Source organism: Myotis brandtii, unplaced genomic scaffold (genome assembly GCF_000412655.1).
Source record: "Myotis brandtii unplaced genomic scaffold, ASM41265v1 scaffold412, whole genome shotgun sequence".
NCBI lineage: Eukaryota > Metazoa > Chordata > Mammalia > Chiroptera > Vespertilionidae > Myotis > Myotis brandtii.
Window position 1 is genome coordinate 1,616,303 of NW_005365832.1, and position 7,025 is coordinate 1,623,327.

At 39.3% G+C, this 7,025-nt stretch overlaps 1 pseudogene; it reads right to left on the minus strand.

Moving 5' to 3' along the window:
- Nucleotides 1-4,277: 4,277 nt before the first annotated feature.
- Nucleotides 4,278-4,713, minus strand: LOC106727355 (annotated as a pseudogene).
- Between the last annotated feature and the right edge of the window lie 2,312 nt (nt 4,714-7,025).

Here is a 7,025-nt window from a genome sequence, read left to right on the forward strand (position 1 = left end):
GACCCTCCTGAGCCCACATCTGCTGGACTAAAGAAAATAATGCTATTCTCAAGATCAATACTTAGGAATTTCCAAACATATAAATAGGCCCTCAGATTGGATAAACAGGCTTATCTCTGATGGTCTTCTGTCTCCCTTGATTCTTTCCCTAAAAGGTGAAGACCAGTGGGTGGGTGGAATGCTGTCCAACTGTCTGCCCTTCTGGCCTTCCTCATGCTTAAATCTCTGGTGAGCTTGGGATCCATTCTTTTGCGCATGGGCCATCTCCTGTGCTCTGGGATAGTTTCCCATCAACTCACCTGGCTAAAGACCTCGAGTCTCCATGTCTCTCCTCTAACTCCCTGGACTCGGTGATCACCTCCTTTAGTTCCGTCTGACCCACCCCACTTTTCTCTCTTCCTAGTGGACCTTTCCCAGGGTGGCATGGCCCTCTCCTGCCACAGTCCTATGTGGAAGACTGTTATGTGGCCCATCCATGCTCTAGCTATCTAACCCCACCACAGAGGGGCGAAATAGAGAGAAAGCAAATCAGAACAAATATCTGACTGCTTTCTCTCTTCTCTTTCACAAACATACCCAGTGCTTTCTTTCCTGCCTTGTATCACCCCCCTATCAAAGAGCAGTAATAGATATTTTTTTGCTATGCTAGAAAACAGAAATCTTCATTGAGTTGCAAAAAAAAAAAAAATGAGATCAACAAACAAAATTCTTCTTTACAACATCAGGTTTCAAAGCTATTGTCTTGCTATGTGATATCTTAAATGTCAGCAACTAGAGTTTTTCTTTCTTTCGCATTGTCTGAGATGAATATATCTTCCTCTTTCTGCTACCCTTTCTAGGCCAGTGGAGGTCTCAGGCCAGTGAGGAAGAAAGGACTGTACTTGGTTGGGAAGGGAGAAAGAAAAAAAAATCAAATCAATTAACTACAAACTGTTGCTCTTATTACAAAAGTAGCCATCCTGAAAAAGCATTCTTTTTCTTTTTTTTTTCTGGGAAGAAAGGAATTTCAGGGGAAGAGAGAGCTTCCTTGTGGCCCTGCCACACACGCACTGCTATTCATTAGGTGCCTACTGTGTGCCTAACACGGCCAATATCTCAGTCTCACCAGTCTGGCGACAATAATGCCCACTTTCTTGGTTGTCCTAAAGATTAAATAATTGAGCTGTTATGTAATAAAAACCAGTTTTCTGGTAGAATAAAATCATATCCATTTTTTTTCAACCTTGCGTTTTTTGGTCTGTTTATAACTGCATTTGTTGTCATTTGCTAGTTAGGGCTATTCATCCCTAGGTCAAGTCTAAAATTTAGTAAAAGCTGGTCTACCTGATAGTCCATCAACGCGATATCTTTACCGCCTGGTCTGTCTATACATCCACCAGATGATTCATCAGTATCACTTTGGACCACCAAGATCCTGAGAGGCCTTTGGAATCTAAGAAAAACTGAATTCTGCCCAGTCTCATTTTAGTGATAAGTATATTTTGACTCTATCTCAGTTCTCTGAAAATCAGTAATTGTCACCATGATTAGACCAACCAGAAAACTCCCTGACCACAGTAGCTAATTTAGAATTTGCTCCACCGAACACTATACTTTATTCATTTCAAATGGTTCCCATGGGGCAAGATCCCTCTATTTAAGAAAATAAAGAAAGTTGTGACTCAGGAGCTGACTAAAGAAGCTGGTGGGATACAGAGCACTTGCCCCCTGAGTCATCAGTTCAAATGTGACCCCAAATTGCTAACATCTGAGTGTCATTTGCTAGCCTCAGCGCGATCCCCGAAGGGAAGGGAAGCCACATCATATGCACACCAAATACCACCACAATCGCCTGTGGTTCTCAGTAGAGAAGCAAGTTCAAATGACCCCCAGAACTTACCTTTCCCTCCTCCCACATCTCCACTGCATTGTCCTACTACAAACCAACGTCGGAGATTTATTTTCCAATGGAATCATTGGCTTTTCAATTTTTATTTTTTATTTTTGGACATGAGTTTCAACTGACACTCGAGACACAGATACTTTTGTTTCATCAAAGTGTCATTGGCCAGGGAGGATGGGGTAATGAGTCCACTAATTGCTCCAATATTGTAAATATGAAGATGATAATAACTGTTATTTATTACTTACTGAGCATCTATGATGTGTCAGGGACTGTGCTAGCATCTTATATGGATTCCATGAGCTAAACTTCAAAACAATACTGAAAATTAGCTCATGTGAGCTTCATTTTAGATGTGGAACTGAGATGCAGGTAGGTTCAGTATCGTGCCCAAGAGTGTAGCTAGTTAGGTGCAAAGTCGGGATTTTTTGGCTCCAAAGCCATGCATGTATTTCCCACATTTTGCTTCCCATGGCTGTTTCTTGTCCACTGTTTTCTGTGTGTTTTAGATGTGTTATTTTGCCGAAGGAAGAGCATTAGGCTGATTCTTGGAGTGTATTAGCAACACAAATCTAGTTATGTTGGAAATTATTCTAAAAATGTGAAGACTTAAATCTCTTAAAGCTAGTCTTTATCAAAGGTTTCCAAGAGGATTTTCTACTTTTACTAGTCATTTCAAAATAAATAATTTGTGGATAGAAGTATAATTGTTTTAAAGTGAGAAATTAGGTAACAGAAAACTTGAACCACATGTTCAGAATCATCCATAAAGAAATTAAAAGCAAATTTCATGATAACCTTTACCTCTGAGTTATCAAAAGATGTTTTAACTTTCTCTTAATCCAAGTACTCTTATGCTATTTTTTGAATGTATGACACTAAATATTTTTTTAAAATATCAATGATAAATTTTCTCATTGAGAGAAGAGTTATTTTGTTTAAAGCAAAATCCACTGGAAGTAACCTATATATCAATATCTGATTAGCTGAATTAAGAAAACACTTGCTCTTTTGCTCGTCAGAGCCTTAAAAAATAAATAATAGATGGATTCAAAAATGAAGTTCCCTTTGTATTTCTAAGTATTTTTGTCATGGTTGGAGCCATGGAATGCTTTCTTGTGCCCATGGCATGTCCTAAAACAGAATGGACGCGTGTCTCAGCTGGTGTTACAATCATTGATTCCAAGATTTTTATTCTGGGACTAACAGTCTGAGAAGTGACCATAACAAAAAAAAATTTATTCAATGTATCTCATGGGGCAAATGAAGACTGTTCTGTCTCTGGGTTCTAAGTGGTCATGCAACTGAGGCCAAAAGCAAACCCCTTGGGGTTAAATGCAAGGTCTGGTGAAAGCCTTCCCATGCCATTCAAGTGTGGCCTAACAATGAAATTTGATGGTGCGTAGCAACTGGAATAGCATATCTTAGCGAGAGAAATCAGCGCAAACAGCACGGCACATACACGTTTAGAACAACAGCAACAACCACCACCAAAAGAATACCACCAGGTTTATGAGTCATGGGGCATAAAATTTACTGTTACAAACCATGATTAAATTATAAACATATTCTCATTACCCAGTAACGGCGCAGAGCCATGCTTGTTAGGTTTCGCTGCAGGCGTGACACCTGGAAGTGGGGTCAGCAGGACCTGAACTCTCGCTGACAGTGCCAGGGAGAAACGCTAGGTTCCGCCACGCTTCCCTCTCAGAACCCTAAGCACAGTGTGGGGCACGCTGGGAGCAGAATCCAAGTTTCTCGCCTATGTGACTGCACACAGAAAATCACTTCGGTTTACAAATTCCCCCGAGGGAAATACCTGATAGGATTTTAAAAACTGATTTATTTTCCTAGATGTTTGGGCAAAATTTTGAGCAAGACTTTTAGACTTGAATAGCCTAAAGGAACATTTCTGAACACTTTGACTTCTAAAGAGCAACTTGTTCTATTTGCTGAATTAAGTCTAAAATCATACTTTGAAATCCGGTGATCTGTAGCCTGGATCTGGCTAACAGATACAGTATTTTTGGTTTGGTCCCCTTCTCTCGTATATGTTCCCTGCCTGAGTAAAATAGATGGTACACACACACACACACAAATCTCATTCTATTACTTAATGTCTTTCACTACCCTGTGGCCCCAAAGTCTTATTTGCAGCCCTGCCAGCACATCTGTTCTCCTGGTCCCCACTTCCTACCTCTCCGAAAACATTAAATCTTGTAGAAACTAACAGGGAAGTAGTGGCCCAAAGTTATCCTTGGAAAAATATGTTATCATGAAACCAGATAAATGACCAAGGTAGAGCACTTGAACCTCATGGTTCAAAGTTACTATTTTTTAAAGTTCTTAGTTTATTAATCCTCTCATGAAAAATTCACACAATCCCACAGATAAGTCACTGAAGAATCTTTACTCCTTCCGTTGTCCAATCGCCAGCTCCCTTTTTGCCAGCGCCATCACTGCCCTTTGCAGTCCCCCTCACTTTCTTCATTCTGTTCTTGTGTCCCTTTTGCTCTTTTCTTGAGGTCTTCCTATATAGGCCATGTCTTGCAGGTCTATGTCTGGGTTCGTTTTTCTTTGTGTATTCCAAGGAATCATCATGCCAAAGCCAACTGTGTAGCCACCACCAAAATGGGTTCTGAATCCAAACACAAAGATGGTATCTGGTGTGGTCTTATACATTTGGCTAGTTTTTCCTGAGTTTCTATCTTAGATGCTACTGCCTTCCCAGGGCGAAGGACGTGGGTGAGCATTTGTTTCCGCTGAAGTAGTCTGTTGGTCATGAACTTCCTGGTCCAGATAGTTACTGTGTCGTTCATGATGGCAGCTGATCCTCAAGCAGCCAGGGAGGGAAAGAGTCAAGGTTGCTTTCTGATTCACCTGCTCTTGCCAACAAACCAGCAAGAATTATTGCAACCACAGCCCTGATGGATGGTTGGTCAGCTTCTTCCCACTGCCAAGGAGCTTTTACTCAAAGAAAATAATTAGTTCCAGTATTTAAAAAAATCTTTGTGTGAAAATAATATTTCTTAAACAATAATATGACTCATTATAAGAAGCGAATTTGGTCTTATCTCAGAATGCCGTATCTTTCTGATACTGGATTGAGTATCACTGCCTGCAGAACCTTTTTGGGTGAAAATGAGTTATGGGTGCTCACTTCTTCTACCTCTGTGACTTTTTAATAAACTTCCTCTTTTTCAAAAAAAAGACCTTATTTAAAAATGATCACAGGGCCATTGCATGCTGTTGTGGAGTTTGCATAATACACAAAGTTGCATTGCCAGGCAGCCTTTCTAATTGGTCCGTCCAGAAGAAGTGCCTTTTCTAATTTGCATAAAGACATTTTACAGGCTAGTGGCAGCTCTGGGTGTTCACATACATAATTCCAAATGAAGCAGAAAATTGTTCCTATGTGTAGTCGTAATAAGGCTAGCACCCTTGACCTTTTTCAAATGAACCTCTTGGAATAAGGTTTGCTTCATCCAGAATGGTAAGAGCTGCCACTGCTGAGATTAACAAATGAGTGTGTGTCTCAATTGTCATGTGGTAACATGTACAATATGTTGCTCAGAGCAACTGATGACTTTGGGATCTTTTTCCATAGCACTCAAAATGCAAATTTTCTTCTGGTTTCTGTTAATATAACAAATAAGGGCTCTTATGGAGGGAAGTATTTTTATGCAAAACACCGACTGTCAATTTCCCAGCAGGAAAGTCTTGAAGTTCTTTCCTTTCATGTGTCACAAAGTTGGCATAACTTTAGAAGATGAAAAGATCACTAGGTCAAATACAGCATGTTGGATCAGATTAGGTCTGAGTCAGTCAATCTATTTGGGCAATGTATTTCATGTTTGGAGATAGCATAAATGTCAAAGAATTTTGCCAGTTTCTCCCAAAATTCTATAGCTATTTCACATTTGATGAAAGTACTTACAAACTTAGCTTGTAGATGGCAAAAATCCAATTATAATACTCTGTTGCTTAACTCTTTAAGAAAAGTAATCAAGTGTAGAATAGAAAGTAAGTTAGTATTATAGTATAGCTTTATAAATTTTAAAATATTGACTTGGTTTTTTAATATTAAAAAAAATATTCCCCAAAGCCCCAAAATAATAACTTTAGAAGATCAATGTATTTTGGTAAAGTAATATCTAATGTACATACATGTTTTTAAACCAAAGGACTAGATTTATTTCTCATTTATGTTAGCCATTGAGATATTTTGTCCCTAAATCAGATGATCGTAATAGAAGTAGGGTCAAAACTCTACTATTAAACTACACGTTTCAGTCAGGATGGACTAGGTTATGTTGTAGTTACGAAATAAAGTCCAGAATCATAATGGCAACAATCTTTTTTCCCCCTCTTAGTTAGGGATGGAGTGAAGTAGAGGAGCCCAGGCTTTCTTGAAGTTTTGCCATTTTGTAGCTGGACCACCCAGAACCCAAGAGCTCAGAGGTTGCTGAGACAGAGGAAGAGAGGGCCAGAGGGTTCCAATGGCCAGCCCTCATGCATGGATCCCACCCGCGCATCCCATTGGCCACACACGTCTGTTTCAGGGGAGCTAGGAAATCCGGTCTACCTTGTGCTCAGGAAGTTGTGATCATCCAGTGCTGTCTCTGCTGTCCTTATACAGAGAAAAAGTACACTGTGCAGTTTTATCAACCTGGCTTCATATCCTTGGACATTACAAACTATGAAATCTCTTACTGTTTAAGTTTTCTCACATAAAATGGGAGGCCTTGTGATCTTTGCATTATTTTTGTCACTTTCATTCTGACTAAATTTTCACCTTTATCTTCAAGTTTAATGTTTAATTTTCAAACATTTTATTGCAATATTTAAAATTATTACTGATGGTATTTAAGCTCAAAATTTTTTATGCAGGGCCATCTGGGTTCTAGGCATCTATGCAAGGAAACGGATGTTCATACAATGAGAACACAATGAAAAAATAACTTAGTTAAGACACTACCTTGAATCAACTTGAATTCACTAAAAGAGATAAGAACCGAAGTTTTCCCTTTACCCTGGCTTATGACACATGCCAGATTGTGCATAGATAAAGCAGATTGAATTTGAGCAGAGAATTAGTTTTTTTCTAATAGCAGATACTGTATAAAAATAACAGGCACCCCCA